The sequence below is a fragment of the Giraffa tippelskirchi genome, chromosome 13 (genome assembly GCF_054371585.1).
Source record: "Giraffa tippelskirchi isolate mGirTip1 chromosome 13, T2T-mGirTip1v1.2.pri, whole genome shotgun sequence".
Taxonomy (NCBI): domain Eukaryota; kingdom Metazoa; phylum Chordata; class Mammalia; order Artiodactyla; family Giraffidae; genus Giraffa; species Giraffa tippelskirchi.
Genome location: NC_137287.1, coordinates 22,026,622 through 22,041,916, shown reverse-complemented (window position 1 = coordinate 22,041,916; position 15,295 = coordinate 22,026,622). Strand labels below are relative to the sequence as shown.

Genomic DNA, 15,295 nt, shown 5'->3' with positions numbered 1-15,295 from the left:
CTCTTCTACTTGCTATTCAGTCCTAGCCCCGCCCCTTCCCCCTCTACTTACCGCCCCCCCCCAGTCACTTCTCATAGGTGAGTTCTTAGGGCCTGAGCGACTGAACTGAACTGCAGCCACTTGTGCAAGCTGGGCAGAAGTTTGCAAGTTTTCGCTGTCTGTTGCTACCTCTCTAGGGGCACAGACCCTCCTTGCTGCCCTAACTTCCCCGGGCTTGTTAGATTGGGGTCTTGGATTAGACCCATTCTAGAAGCACTACGCTTGATCCTCTGCTACGCTTACGCTTTGGGTTCTCTCACTCATCAGATCTATGTGTTGATAGCCAGGGTTGGAAGGAAACCTGAGACTCAGGCTTCTGCCTAGCCCAGCTTGGCCTTTTTTGGGTTTCCAGTGTATAAGTCTGGGGATGATTCAGTTTAGTAAGCACAGATTTCTGTACCAGAAGGGACATCAAAAAAGAAAAAAAAATTTTTTTAGGGTGATAAAAAGATAAAACCGTCCAGTTAATAGTAAATAAATCCTGGGGGTGTAATATACAGCATGGTTACTATAGTTAATGATACTATTTTGTGTATGTGAATGTTGCTGAGAGTAGATCTTAAGTTTTTATCACAAGAAAAATTCTAACTGTGGTGATGGAAGTTAACTAAACATTGTGACCATTTCACAATATATACATATAGCAAATGACCTTAGACTTCCCTGGTGGCTCAGACAGTAAAACGTCTGCCCTACAATGCAGGAGACCAGGGTTCAGTCCCTGGGTTGGGAAGATCTCCTGGAGAAGGAAATGGCAACCCACTCCAGTATTCTTGCCTGGAAAATCCCATGGACAGAGGAACCTGGTAGGCTACAGTCCATGGGGTCACAGAGTCGGACATGACTGAGCGACTTCACATATAGCAAATAATTATATTGTACAACAGAGACTAATATAATGAATGTTACATGTCAATTAAATTTTAAAAAAACACACAAAACCCTTTTTAAAGAATTGAATCTGTTGTATGGCAGAAGCCAAGGCAATATTGTAAAGCAATTATTCTCCAATTAAAAATAAATAAATTTAAAAAAATAAAAAAAATAGAATCTCTAGGAAAAATAGCAATAAGTTATAATGAGAATTTTTAGAAATTAATTGGTCATACTTTTTTAGTATTGCTTTTATTTGTTCATGAGGGGGCAAGTAATGATCACCATAGTCTTTAATGTTTAAACCACAAAATTTCTTAGTCCAGCCCTGCTTTCCATAAGATGCAGTGCCTCCCTATGATCTTGGCTTCAATTGTGGGTACCAGAATATTAGTGTGTAAATACATCTGTGTGTATATCATAATATACACAGGTAGAACTAGCTGATAAAACTATGGCTCCTAGCAGAGAAGAAAACCATCACAAACCTAAAGAAACCTGTGATGGGAAGGAGTAAATATGTTAGTTAGGGCCAACCTGGCCCCAGCATGAGCATCAACAGTGTGTCCTCTGCTGGACAATTAAGAAAATTTGCGAAGCAGCTCAAAAATGTGTGCTCCTATTTACTATGTTGAATTGCATGTGTGTACATAATTTTTAAAACAACAATCCTTTATATTTTGTTTATGCTTCAGTCTTTATATTTAATGCTTGACAATTTGAAACAGCTTTCATCTATATGCTCACACGTAATTCTCAGGACCACTCTTACATAGGGCTTATTATTCTCATTTTTAAATGAGGAAACTGGGGTTGTCTAACTTCAAAGAGTGGAGGAAGGTGGGGGTTACTGCTCTGCAGGGGGGTTAATTTGGATGAGATGCCCCAGGCCCACTGGCCTAAACATGACCCATGGGTTATTTCTGCTTTTCTGCTCCTTGACCAGGGCTTGGGTTGAGCTCTGGGACATATCTCAGTCTCAGATCCACAAACTTTGGACCAGTCGGGATTGGCAGCCCTTGAGATTTCTTTCTTCTCAGTAACATGCTTGCATCTAAATTCACCTTCCCCTCTGACTTTCTCTGAGAAATCTGTTCTCAGGGGAAGGAAAATAGGCTTTTACTGTTGACATAATCTAAATCTTTTGTCTACTGACAAACCTCAGCTTGTGAAACTCAAAAGCAAAATCAATTTCTTTGTTTTCTGAATTTCTCTAAATCATCTCTTCCCCTGGTAGTAGAATGTCTAAACCCTGGGATGGGGGCAGTATGGGTCACTGTATCAGAAAGCTACCTTTCTCTCAAGTGTCTTTAACCAATGGGAAAGGAGGGGGCACCTCCACCCAACAGAGAAAGTCCCCATGAGGGTTTTAGAGGCTCTCCAGATAATCCACTCTCCATGAGGTTCTTCTTTTTTTTTTTTTTTAATACTTTTCCTATGTTATTTCATTTTAAGTTTTTATTGGGGAATAGTTGTTTTACAATGTTGTGTTAGTTTCAGGTGTACAGCAAAGTGAATTAGTTATACATATACATATATCCACCCTTTTTAAGATTCTTTTCCTGTACAAGTCATTAGAGTATTGAGTCTCCTGTGCTATACAGTAGGTCCTTATTATCTATTTTATATATAGTAGCATGCATATCTCAATCTCAGTCTCCCAACTTATCTCTCCCCCCTTCCCCTCTAATAACCATAAGTTTGTTTTCTACATCTGACTCTATTTCTTTTATTTTTTTAAGCATTTGTTGTTGTTTTTTAGTGGCTAAGTTGTGACCAGCTCTTTTTGAGACCCCATGGACTGTAGGCCTTCAGGATCCTCTGTCCATGGAATTTCCCAGGCAAGCACACTGGCGTAAGTTGCCATTTCCTTCTCCAGGGGATCTTCCTGACCCAGGGATCAAACCCACGTCTCCTACATTGCAGGCAGATTCTTTACCCCTGAGCCACCTGGGAAATTTCGTTGTTTTATCAGTTAACAGGGCCTAGAAGCAGTAATACCTCAGTATCTAGGCTACATCTGGTACCCAGATCTTATTTCCTTAATACCCTTCTCCAATAAAGGGCCCATGATGCCTAAGATAAACGGCAAACTCTGGAACAGGAAACATGTAAGATGAACCTGAAGCATCTTATGGTGCTACAAAGTGAGATGTGCTTAAAAACAACAACCACACAATGATGGAGGTATATCGAAAGGACACTAGAGCCAGCTGTTAGAGCTCCCAGTGGCTAAAGATACAACACTTTGAACAAATTATTACTGGATTATTTCCCAAAATATAAAATGAATATCCAGGAGTCCATAGTGGTGTAAATGAATTTAATAAATGAGGGAAGAGACCGATTTCTTTGTATAGAATTTTAATTAACTGATGTAAACATTCCACCCTTAAGAATATCACAACTCCACATTACTATATATAAAATAGATAACTAATAAGAACCTACTGTAATAGCACAGAGAATTCTACTCCGTACTCTGCAATGACTTATATGGGAATAGAATCTGAAAAAGAGTGGATATGTGTGTATGTATAACTGATTCACCTTGCCCTACAGCAAACACTAACACAACGTTGCAAATCAACTAGACTCCAATTAAAAAAAATTTTTTTAAGTGTATACGGTGATTTCATTCCAAAGAGTACAGTACTGAGGAGGGGGTGTGACTTTCCATGGAGAAACTTGCAAATAAGACCTCAGCCAGGTGATCAAGGTTAACATCAACAGTAATAAATCATGCTGATAATGTGTACTTTTTTTTTTAGCCATATTTGGGGGATATTAGTTCCCCACCAAGGATAGAACCTGCATTGGAAGGGCAGAGTCCTAACCACTGGACCTCCAGAGAAGTCCTGATAGCGTGTACTCTTGACGTGGAAGAGAATGGCGCTTTACCTCTGTGGTCTTCCTTTCAAAGTCCCTTAAGATTCTAAGTCCCCAAATCCTAATTATGAAAAGAAATCAAAGTAATTGAGAAACTTTCTACAAAATGCCATACTCAGAACTCGGGGGTCATCAAAAACAAGGAAAGTCTAAGAAGCTGTCACAGCCAACAGAAGTCTAAGGAGATAAGATGACTAAATATGATCTCCTCTGAGGGATCAGCATCCTCATGCTGCATAACAATCCTCACAGGTATAATGGAAGAAAGCACAGTGGCTGTGAACTTCATGCGTGTCAAGACCATCTGCCCTGTTCCTCTTTAGCCTCAGGTTGATCTTCCTGTTTCATGTCCGATTCTTTGCGACCCCATGGACTGTAGTCCAGCCAGGCTCCTCTGTTCATGGAGTTTCCCAGGCACGAATACCGGAGTGGGTTCCCATTTCCTTCTCCAGGGGATCTTCCCGACCCAGGGACTGAACCCGTGTCTCTTTCATCTCCTGCATTGGCAGGCAGATTCTTTACCACTGAGCCACCTAGAAAACCCAATCCAGGGCTACATACTAATAGCAGGCCCTTCATAAATTGTTGCTGAATGAGTTAACAAACAAGCACAAAAACCAGGTAGGAGGCGGATCAATGAAACTGGGACCTCTAGGCTGATAAGCCCGTCTGGGGCGGGGATCTCCAGCCCCCAGACCCTCCGTAAGGTCACCTGACACAGTTTCTACCAACAGGGATTTATGGAGTCAGCCTGAGCTCTCTGCAGACCAGAGGAGGCCAGAAAAGGACCCTTCCTGAGTGAAGTCTTGATTAAAATCACCCCCACCTAATCTCTGTCGCTGGACGGTAAAGAGGCCCACTCCCTGGGCCTCAGGCTTTGAAGCCTTAAATCAAAGGCGCAGTCTGATGAGAGCTTCTTAAAGTATCTCAGATGCTTTACCATGAAAATAGGGAGACGTTTTCGTATTTTTAGGTAGCAGGATTGGTGGGTTTGTGTATTAGGCTAAAGGAGTGAGGTGCCCCGAGCTGCAGTTTCCTCTTTTCCCCCTCCCTTCCTTATTCCATTTTTTAAAAAAGAAAAAAGAGCGTCAGGAGGTTAAAAACCAAGCATACACACAAAAAAGGAGAAGAATAACTGGGAGAGAATGATTCATAAGTTGAAAAAGTGAACCCCGCAAGGTGTGGCAGCGGTGGGATTCGAACCCACGCCATCGAAATGACTGGAGCCTAAATCCAGCGCCTTAGACCACTCGGCCACGCTACCTCCCGCTCGCAGCGTCTTCCACACGTACTATATTAGTCTCATGACGCGGCGCCTCGCCGTCTCCAAACCCCGCCTCCATTGTTCTATGTTTGCCAGACATCAGCCTGGGGTCTCTGGCGCCGGTTTCCACGTACTAACCTCGCGGCTTCCTTCCGGGCTTCGCAATCGGAGTGCTCTCGTTATCCGCAGTAGAAAATACAATCGGGACGCAGCAGTAAAAAGGAAAAAAAGGAGTTCCAAAATGTTAACAGTCAATCGTCATCTACGTTTGCGTTTGGTTTTCCGTGAGGGTGACATACCGCCTACGACCACGTGGGGGCAGTGTTGCACTGGCGCTTGCTCAGGGCCGAGCTGCAGGTCCGCGCGGAACCCGGTTTTCGGGGAACCAACTGGGTCCCCATCCTGTGGACTCTCTAGTCCTTCTGCAGCCTCGGGCGGCCCCATGGCCTGGCACTTGCCACTGTGATTCCAGGAAGGAATAGCACTGAATGCTTTTACAGATTATTGACTTGTGTAGGCTCCCTCAGTCATCACGAGTATCCACTTTGTTTTACAGAGCGGGGAACTGAGGCTCAGAGAGGCTAAAAAATTTGTGTTAGCTGCCCCAGGTAGAGCCAGCATTCCTGACGCTTCCAAGATCCAGTGTTCTTCACGTAGAAGACTATTTTCAGAGAGATTTTAAAAACACAGTAGCCTTTTCTGCCTCTACTGCCGCCATGGCGCTGGTGAAAAAGCCTGTGGGGAAGCGCAGCAACAAAAAAAGGAGCAGGTCCTGTCCTAAGTTTACCTTGGACTGTACCAACTCTAGAGAAGATGGAATAAAGGATGCTGCCAATTTTGAGTCGTTTTTTTCAGGAGAGAATCAAAGTGAATGGGAAAGCTGGGAATCATGGTGGAGGGGTTGTAACAATCGAAGAAGCAAAGAAAGCAAAATTATTGTAATTGTGCCTTTTTCCAAAAAGTATTTTAAGTATCTCACCAAAAAATACTTGAAGAATAACCTACGTGCTTGATTATGCGTAGTTGCTAAAAGCGAAGAGTTACAAATTGCTGCTTACAGATTAATCAAAATGAAGAGAAGAAAGATGAGGACCAAAACTCAATTATCTGAAATATTTTCTGTAAGATCTTGAATAAATATTGGGAACCAAAATGGTGGCTTTCCTTATACAAATAAAATAAAATGCAGTAAATTCAGAGCAAATACATAACACATCAACTTCCAGTTCCTGCCACCCAGAATTCATTTTGTTCAACTCTTCTGAAAGATCACCCTGTGTGGCCACAAGGAGGAAGCAGCGATCTCTTTGGGTAAAGTGAGTGACCGTGTTAGTTGCTCAGTTGTGTCCCACTCTTTGGGACCCCATAGACTGTAGCCCACAAGGCTCCTCTGTCCATGCATGGAATTCTCCAGGCAAAAATACTAGAGTGGGTAGCCATTCCTTTCTCCAAGGGGATCTTCTCGACGTAGGGACCCAACCTAGGTTTACCTGCCTTGCAGGCAGATTCTTTACCATCTGAGCCACCAGGGAAGCCCCTCTTTGAGTAATCCCCCAACAAATGACTCAAAGCCTTCTCCAATAGTTGGACCATTTGCTAGCAGCAACTGTAACAGTGGAGAACAAACCTGACTCCATATTGAATCTATTCCTTTAGCTCTAACCTTTGTGGTCTGTCGCCTGTGCTTAGCCACAATGGCTCTGCATCTTTTGTAAAATGTTGTTGCCTACAACCTGAAATATACAGGATATCCCCTTCTCAAGGCTCTGATCTTTAAAGGTATAACACGTTTCCATTCATACAGCAAGAGAAAGTTGCAGAACGGAGAAAAACATTTGTCCTATTGGAGGTTTACAGGAACTTTGTGACCTGACCTACATGAACAGTTGTAAGAACAAAGGATTCTGGCACCAAGAAGTTTGCAACAACCAGCCATCCCTCGCCTCCTCCTTTAGGATAAAAGAAACCTGAATTCTAACTCGAGTAAGATGGTTCTTTGGAACACTAGCCCACCATCTTCTCTGCCTGCGGGCTTTCCAAATAAAGTTGCTGTTCCTTGGCCCAGCACCTCCTCTCTCGATTTATTGGCCTGTTGTGTGTGTGAGCAGTATGAACTTGGACTCCATAATACAACCCTAGCCCTTCCCACTCTCTTTCTCTGACAATTCAAGTGAGCCTTTATCCAGTACCTCCTAGGCCATATAAGGCAAAAATCAAGTCTTCTGGGAGAAAAGCTGTTTCCAGAGCTGCCTCAGGACCCTCATGCCAGGTGCTTCAACAGGACAAAAATCCAGCAGAAGCAAGGCCATGAGCTTATCTGCTCCAGTGAGCAGGCCTGAACCCCTGCTGGCCTCTGCAGAAGTGCCGACTCAGCTTCCCTGGTGAGTTATGCCTTGAGGGTGAGGCTGGGAGGACAGTTCCTATGCAAAACCCAGGCCCAGGCAGGCAAGGGTGGGGAGGCCATGGAAACCAGGGCAACTGGACTCTGTTTATCTTTTGCTTTTTTTCTTTTTTAAGTGACAGTTAAAAATAACGTTTGCTAAAGTAATAAATACGTGTTTCTCATTGAAACTCCAGGCTAAGAAAGAAAGGCACAAATAAAAGAATAAAATCATCTTTAATTTCTCCACACAGTTAAACTCTGCCAACACTTCGGTAAAGAAAAGGTGTTTTTTGGTCCTTTTAAATTTGAAATATAATGTAATGCATGCTCATTGTAAAGTTTTTTCAAATGTCAAATCTGTATAAAGGGAAGTTCTCTTCCTCATCACTTCCCTCCTTCAAAACCAAATCCCACAACTCATTGTAATGAGTAACAGTTTAGCTGTATCCTGCTATGCAGGATCCTTCCTATGCAGTGAAAAAAGTAAAAGTGTTAGTCATGTCCAATTTCTGTGACCCCATGGACTATAGCCCACCAGGATTCTCTGTCCATGGAATTCTCCAGGCAAGAATACTGGAGTGGGTAGCCATTCCCTTCTCCAGGGGATCAACCCAGGAATTGAACCTGGGTCTTCTGCATTGCAGGCAGACTCTTTACAGCCTGAACCACCAGGGAAGCCTATAATGGTACCGGGGCAAATGTATCTAAAGGTCTACACACGCCCCACCCTAATCCTGGAATTTGCCTTGTGCAAGGGAAAGAGAGAAAGACACTGTCCAAAAGATAGAAGAGTGGTCATTTCATAGCTTCTGCTAGTCTTTCTGTAGCTACAGGTGAGTCACTGAATGGCCCTGTGATGGTTTTGTACACAGTAGGCCCTAGACCTCCTGAGCCAAGGAGCAAAGGACTTCGAAGGATTTTTTTTAAGCTTCTGCTTAAAAGCATCTTAAAAGCACTGCTTAAAAGCATTGTGGTTCTGGGGGGTGAGGGGGATGCAGGGGATGAATAGATGAAGGATTTTTAAGACAGTGAAGCTGCTCTGTATGATACTAAACTTAACACTTGATGCATGTCACTATAAATTAGACCAAACTCATAGAATGTGGTGGCTCAGACGGTAAAGCGTCTGCCTGCAATGCAGGAGACCTGAGTTCGATCCCTGGGTCGGGAAGATCCCCTGGAGAAGGAAATGACAACCCACTGCAGTACACTTGTCTGGAAAATTCCATGGATGAAGGAGCCTGGTAGGCTACAGTCCATGGGATGGCAAAGAGTCAGACATGACTGAGCAACTTCACTGGTTCATAGGATGTACGGGACTTCCCAAGTGGCACGGTGGTAAAGAATCCACCTGCCAATACAGGAGATGCAAGAGATGTGATTCCATCCCTGGGTTGGGAAGATCCCCTGGAGTAGGAAATGGCAACCCACTCCACTATTCTTGCCTGGAAAATCCCATGGACAGAGGAGCCTGATGGGCTAGTCCCAGCAGGCTACCGTCCATGGGGTTGCAACCTGCAAAGACTCAGACATGACTGAGCATATGTGCACATAGAATGTATACAACCAAGAGTGAATTCTAATATAAACTGTGGACTCTACGTGATTGTGATGTGTCAGTATAGGTTCGTTAATTGTAATACATGGGGGGATGTTGATAATGGGGAAGGCTATTCTTGTCTTCTGTGGGGGCAGGAGGGATACAAAAAATCTCCGTACCTTCCATTCAGTTCCACTGTGAACCTAAAACTTCTCTATAACTCCTACGGTCTCCTGTGGATAGGGAATCAGAGCAGGCCGCACTTAGAAGCATTTCGTTCCCATGGCGTATGTGGCTAGCCTGGTTCTCCAACCCTCCCTGAGCCTGTGGGCGGATTACTCCCATCCTTTGAAGTGGTGAGCAGCCAGGTGCCTAGACTGGGCTAGAGCACTCTTCCTGGTGATCTCTCTTCTGAGTCCCACCCTGAAGCACCGTGAAGATACCATGAGCCCTTTTTTGAGGGTAACAATTTTATCGTGATATAATTCACATACCATACAAGACCCCCCTTTAAAGTGTATAGCTCATTGTTAAGTATATTCACATAATTGTGCAACCATCCCCACAATCAATTTTAAGATATTTTCATCTAAAAAGGAACACCCGTTAGTTGTCACTCTCCATTCCCCCCAAACTCCCTTCCCAGCCCCCCAGGCAACCACTAATCCGCTTTCCATCTCAAAGGATTTCCTTATTCTGGCCATTTCATATAAATGAAATCATGTATCTGTTGCCTTTTGTGTGTGGCGCCTTTCACTTGGCATCCTGTTTCTAAGTTTTATCCATGTTTTAGCATTTATCAGTACATCACCCCTTTTTATTGCTGAATAATATACCCCATTTTAATTATCCATTCATTGGTCGATGGACATTTGGGTTGTTTTCACCTTTCTCCTATTATAAATAATGCTGCTATGAACATTTTTACAGATGTTTTTGTGCAGACATATATTTTCATTTCTCTTGGATATATCCTGGGGAGTGGAATTCCTAAGTTATATGGTAACCCCATGCTTAATCTTTTTGAGAAACTGTCAAGTGGTTTTCCATTTTCCATTCCTGCTTGCAGTGTATGAGTTTTCCAGTTTCTTCACATCCTTGCCGGCACTTGTTATCTGATTATAACACTGTTATAATGTTATTTTAATGCATTGTTATCTGTTATTTTGATTATAGCCATCCTGGTGGATTCAGTTTTGAATTGCATTTTTCCAGTGACTAATGATGTTGAGGATATTTTCATGTGCTTTTGGCCATTTGTGTATCTTCTTTACAGAACTGTCTGTTCAAATCTTTAACCCATTTTGAAATTGAGTTATCTTTTTATTATTTGAGTTATGAGTTCTTTATATATTCTAGCTATAAATCCCTCATCAGATATATGATTTATGAATATTTTCTCCCATTCTCTGAATTGTTTTTTCACTTTCTTGATGATATTTTTTGCATCCTGTGGGTTACTGAGTCCTGTGATTACTCTGCTGGAGGGAAAGAGGAAAAAAAAAAATCCTGTGGGCAGGGAGAGGGGTTTTTCTAATACAAGTGGGGATTTTGTCCTTCAGTGCTTGGAGAGGAGATGTTTGTCCACATGAGAAAAGAAAGGACAGGCTTCAGTACAGGGAGTAAAGCTTGGAACTAGAGTGTGCCAAGAAACACTGTGAATGGTTTATTTTTCCTCTTGGATATTATAAAAATGAGGGTACAGTTTAATTTTTATTCTCCTATGTTTAATTCTCTTTGTTATTCCACACTCTTCAGTAAAGTCCGAACAGCTTTATGTGGTGGTTAAATGGGGTGATTAAGGATCAAGTAAAAACCAAGAATGATCTGGTTGACATCTCCTTGCTGCTGGTTCCCGGGCACCTGAAGCTCCTGGAAGGGATACCTTCAGTGCCGACTCTTTGCGACCCCATGGACTACAGCCTGCCAGGCTCCTCTGTCCATGGGATTCTCCAAGCAAGAATACTGAAGTGGGTGGCCATTTCCTACTCCAGGGGATCTTCCTACTCCAGGGGATCAAACCCGCATCTCTGCATTGGAAGGCGGATTCTCCATCACTGGTGCCACCTGGGAAGCCTTCAGAGTGCAACTCAAATGCGATCTCATCAGAGAATCCTTTCTGACTGCCTTTGCCTTTATAATCTCTTATTGCCCCTTACAATTCTCTCTCATAGGACACCCTGCACTTTGTATTGGGAATCACGACTGCTTGAGAAATTTGTTTTCCTTTTTCCTCCCCTGTTTGACCACTCTCTAAAGGGAGGTCTTTCCCCCAACTCCTAACACAATACTTGGCACACAATCGGAGCTTAATAAGTATTTGCTTTAAGAACAAATACCCATAGATAAATAACAAGGATAGCACAAGGAACTATATTCAATATCTTATAATAACTGATAATAGAAAAGAATGTGGAAAAGAATATATATACATATCACTTTGTTGTGTACCTGAAACTAACACAATTGTTACACAAAGTGATTCAGTTATACATGTATATATTATTTTTCAGATTGTTTATCTATTTTATATATAGTAGTGTATATCTGCAGAGAAGGCAATGGCACCCCACTCCAGTACTCTTGCCTGGAAAATCCCATGGACGGAGGAGCCTGGTAGGCTGTAGTCCATGGGGTCGCTAAGAGTCAGACATGACTGAGCGACTTCACTTTCACTTTTCCTGTTCATGCACTGGAGAAGGAAATGGCAACCCACTCCAGTATTCTTGCCTGGAGAATCCCAGGGATGGCGGAGCCTGGTGGGCTGCCGTCTATGGGGTCGCACAGAGAAGGACACGACTGAAGCGACTTAGCAGCAGCAGCAGCAGCAGTGTATATCTGTGTATATCCGTCTAGTCAAGGCTATGGTTTTTCCAGTGGTCATGTATGGATGTGAGAGTTGGACAGTGAAGAAAGCTGAGTGCCGAAGAATTGATGCTTTTGAATTGTAGTGTTGGAGAAGACTCTTGAGAGTCCCTTGGACTGCAAGGAGATCCAACCAGTCCATCCTAAAGGAGATCAGTCCTGGGTGTTCATTGGAAGGACTGATGTTGAAGCTGAAACTCCAATACTTTGGCCACCTCATGCAGAGTTGACTCATTGGAAAAGACCCCAATGATGGGAAAGATTGGGGGCAGGAGGAGAAGGGGATGACAGAGGATGAGCTGGCTGGATGGCATCACCGACTTGATGGACATGGGTTTGGGTAAACTCTGGGAGATGGTGATGGACAGGTAGGCCTGGCGTGCCTCCCTTCATGGGGTCGCAAAGAGTCGGACACGACTGAGCTACTGAACTAAACTGAAGTGTATATCTGTAAATTCCTAATTTATCCCTTTCCTCTTTGGTAATCCTAATTTATCCCTTTCCTCTTTGGTAACCTTAGGTATGTTTTCTATGTCTGTGTGTCTATTTCTGTTTTGTAAATAAGTTCGTTTGTACAATTTTATTTTTAGATTCCACATATAAGTGATAGCATACGTTTGCCTTTCTCTGACTTACTTCACTTAGTATGATAATCTCTAGATTCATCCATGTTGCTTCAAATGGCATTATTTCATTCTTTATTATGGCTGAGTAATAATCCATTATGTACGTATATAGATGAAAAGTGAAAGTGTTACTCAGACATGTTTGACTCTTTGTGACCCCATGGACTGTAGCCCACCAGGCTCCTCCATCCATGGAATTCTCCAGACAAGTACACTGGAGTAGGTAACCATTCCCTTCTTCAGAGGATCTTCCAGACAAGACCCAGGGATCGAACCCAGGTCTCCGGCATTACAGGCAGATTCTTTACCATCTGAGCTATCAGGAAAGCCCATATGTGTGTGTATGTATACACACACCACATCTTTATCCATTCATCTGCTGATGGACATTTAGATTGCTTCAAAGAGATTCTCTTTTAAAATGGCTGCTATAAAAGACCCAAATTGGTATCTCATTGGCTTGACTTGGGTCACATGCTCATCCCAGAACCAATGAACGGGGCAAAAGGGATGGAATATACTGATTGACCAGGTCTAGTCATGTGTCCATTCTTAGAGCCAGGAGAGTGAAGAGGGCTGTTTTCATGAATTGAGAATAGGGTGTACTGATTACTTAAAGGGAAAAGATGCTCATACACCAAAGAGAGGAAAAAAGAAGGTAAATAATTTGTCCAGAGCCACAGAGCTATAAGTAGAGCAGTCTTTTTTGGAGGCCTTTCTTTGGGTTTGAACGGACTAGCTCAGGCTCTTTGTTCTTGTCCAGCTTTCCCATGGTTAAAATTTCCAGGTATAATTTTGTTTTATGCTGAAAGCCAGAGTTTTTTTGAAGGTGACTAATGTAGCCAATATTGCAAACAAAAATGATATATATCTTCTAGATCTTGCGTTTTCTGAAACTTGTAGTATTTAGGCCAAAGGGTAAAACACTCAATGACCAATGGTTTCAGGACCATTTCTTTTTTCTCATTCCCCTCACCACCTTATGAGGTGCTGCCTGAATGTCACCCTATCCCCAAGCCTCATAAACTTGTACCTACTTCCTACAGAGACCATTGCAGCTAGTAAGCTGAAGGACTTCACTCTCCCAACAGAATCTGAATTTTCAGGGGCCACAAAAACTGAAGTGGCCTTCCTAGGTGGTACAATGATAAAGAATTCTCATGCCAATGCAGGAGACACAAGAGACTGGGGTTTGATCCCGGGGTCGGGAAGATGCCCTAAAATAGGAAATGGCAACCCACTCCAGTATTGTTGCCTGGGAAATCCCATGGAAAGAGGAGCCTGGCGGGCTACAGTCCATAGGGTTGCAAAGAGTTGGACATGTCAAGCAACTGAGCACACACACACAAAACTGAAGAGTCAAGACTTATGGACAGGACCCTCTAGGGGTTGGTTAATATATACCCAGACCTGGGTCAAAATCTGCAACTTCCTATGTAAACTTGGGAGAGTCATTGAATCTGCCTTAGTCTCCTTGTATATGAAGTGGGGACAATAAGAGGATTATGACCAGAATTAAAAGAGATAATGTCTATAAAGCAGTTACCGCAGTGCCTGACACAAAGTGAATGTCCTGTAAATATCAGCTCTTATCACAACTCCAAAAAGGCTCATCAAAGAAGGCATTGCAAATGACAGGTAGCCCTTGACCACAGAAACATGTTTACAAACTAGTGTTGAGTGGATAGGAGAAATAGGTAAGAGTCCACTCTTGTTAGGAAAAATGTAAATACTCCCACAAGCATACCTAGATAACCCCCTCTCTCTGTTTCTGGCCTGCCTGCATGCACTTGTTTTACTCTGCGTTTGCCTGGGGCCCCTACCTTGGAAATCTTCTGGGCAAGTGTATCTCTATAAGCCTCAGTTTTATGATCTGTACAGTAGAGCTACAAAAGTTGATATGAAGATAGTATGAGAAAAAACGCTTGATAAATATCACTGTTATTTCTTTTTTTTTCTGTGCCCCCTGCAGTGGAAGCCCAGAGTCTGAACCACTGAACAGCCAGCGAAGTCTAAAATTGAGTTGTGAAATTTCTAAAATTTCACTAGGAAAATAGGAAGAATATAATATGAACTTGTTCACAGTGGTTATCTATCATTAGTTTTATTTCCTTTTCTTCGCTATACTTTTCCATATTTATTCGTTCATTTCCCAGGTATTTATTAAGCACTTACTAGGTACCAGGCCGGGAAGGATCCCCTGGTGGAAGGCATGACAACCCACTCCTGTATTCTTGCCTGGAGAATCCCATGAACAGAGGAGCCTGGCTACAGTCCATGGGGTCACAAAGAGTCGGGCACAACGTAAGAAATTTAGCACGCACGCAGATGCTAGGCCGTGCGCTAAGAGGAATACAGCAACGTACTATACAAATAATTACACAATTAATTGTCATAGTCATACATGCCTAAGTTTTTGCAAAGCAGAGATAAGAAAAAAAGCGACTTCTGATAAAAAAAAATATTTTAAGAGACGTACAATGAGATCGGATCATTACTGATTTTGGAAAGGATTCGAATACAGGAACTAGACAGGCAGCGGATGGAGAATGGGAGGGTGCGGTGCGAGAGCGAGGGGTTAGCTGCCCCCTCTCAAATTACCCGCTGGGAGGGCGCCCCCTTTGCCAGTGGGTGGCCAGGCCCGCCCCAGGCGTTAGATCCGGATGCTCTGTATTCAGCGCGCTAGGGAGCCGCAGACGCAGCGCCGGGAGGTCCACGCGGCGGCCGCAGGAGCCCGGGCGGCCGCTGGGGACGGCCACGTGAGCGCCGCGGCCCCGCCCCGGCCCGCCACCTCCGGCCCCAGCCCCAGCTCGGCC

The 15,295-nt window shown here is 43.4% G+C and overlaps 1 non-coding gene across 1 annotated transcript; it reads right to left on the bottom strand.

The window, feature by feature from the left end:
* Positions 1-4,983: 4,983 nt before the first annotated feature.
* On the bottom strand, positions 4,984-5,065 carry TRNAL-UAG (transfer RNA leucine (anticodon UAG)). The gene has a single exon. It is a non-coding gene; the product is annotated as a tRNA-Leu (tRNA).
* Between the last annotated feature and the right edge of the window lie 10,230 nt (positions 5,066-15,295).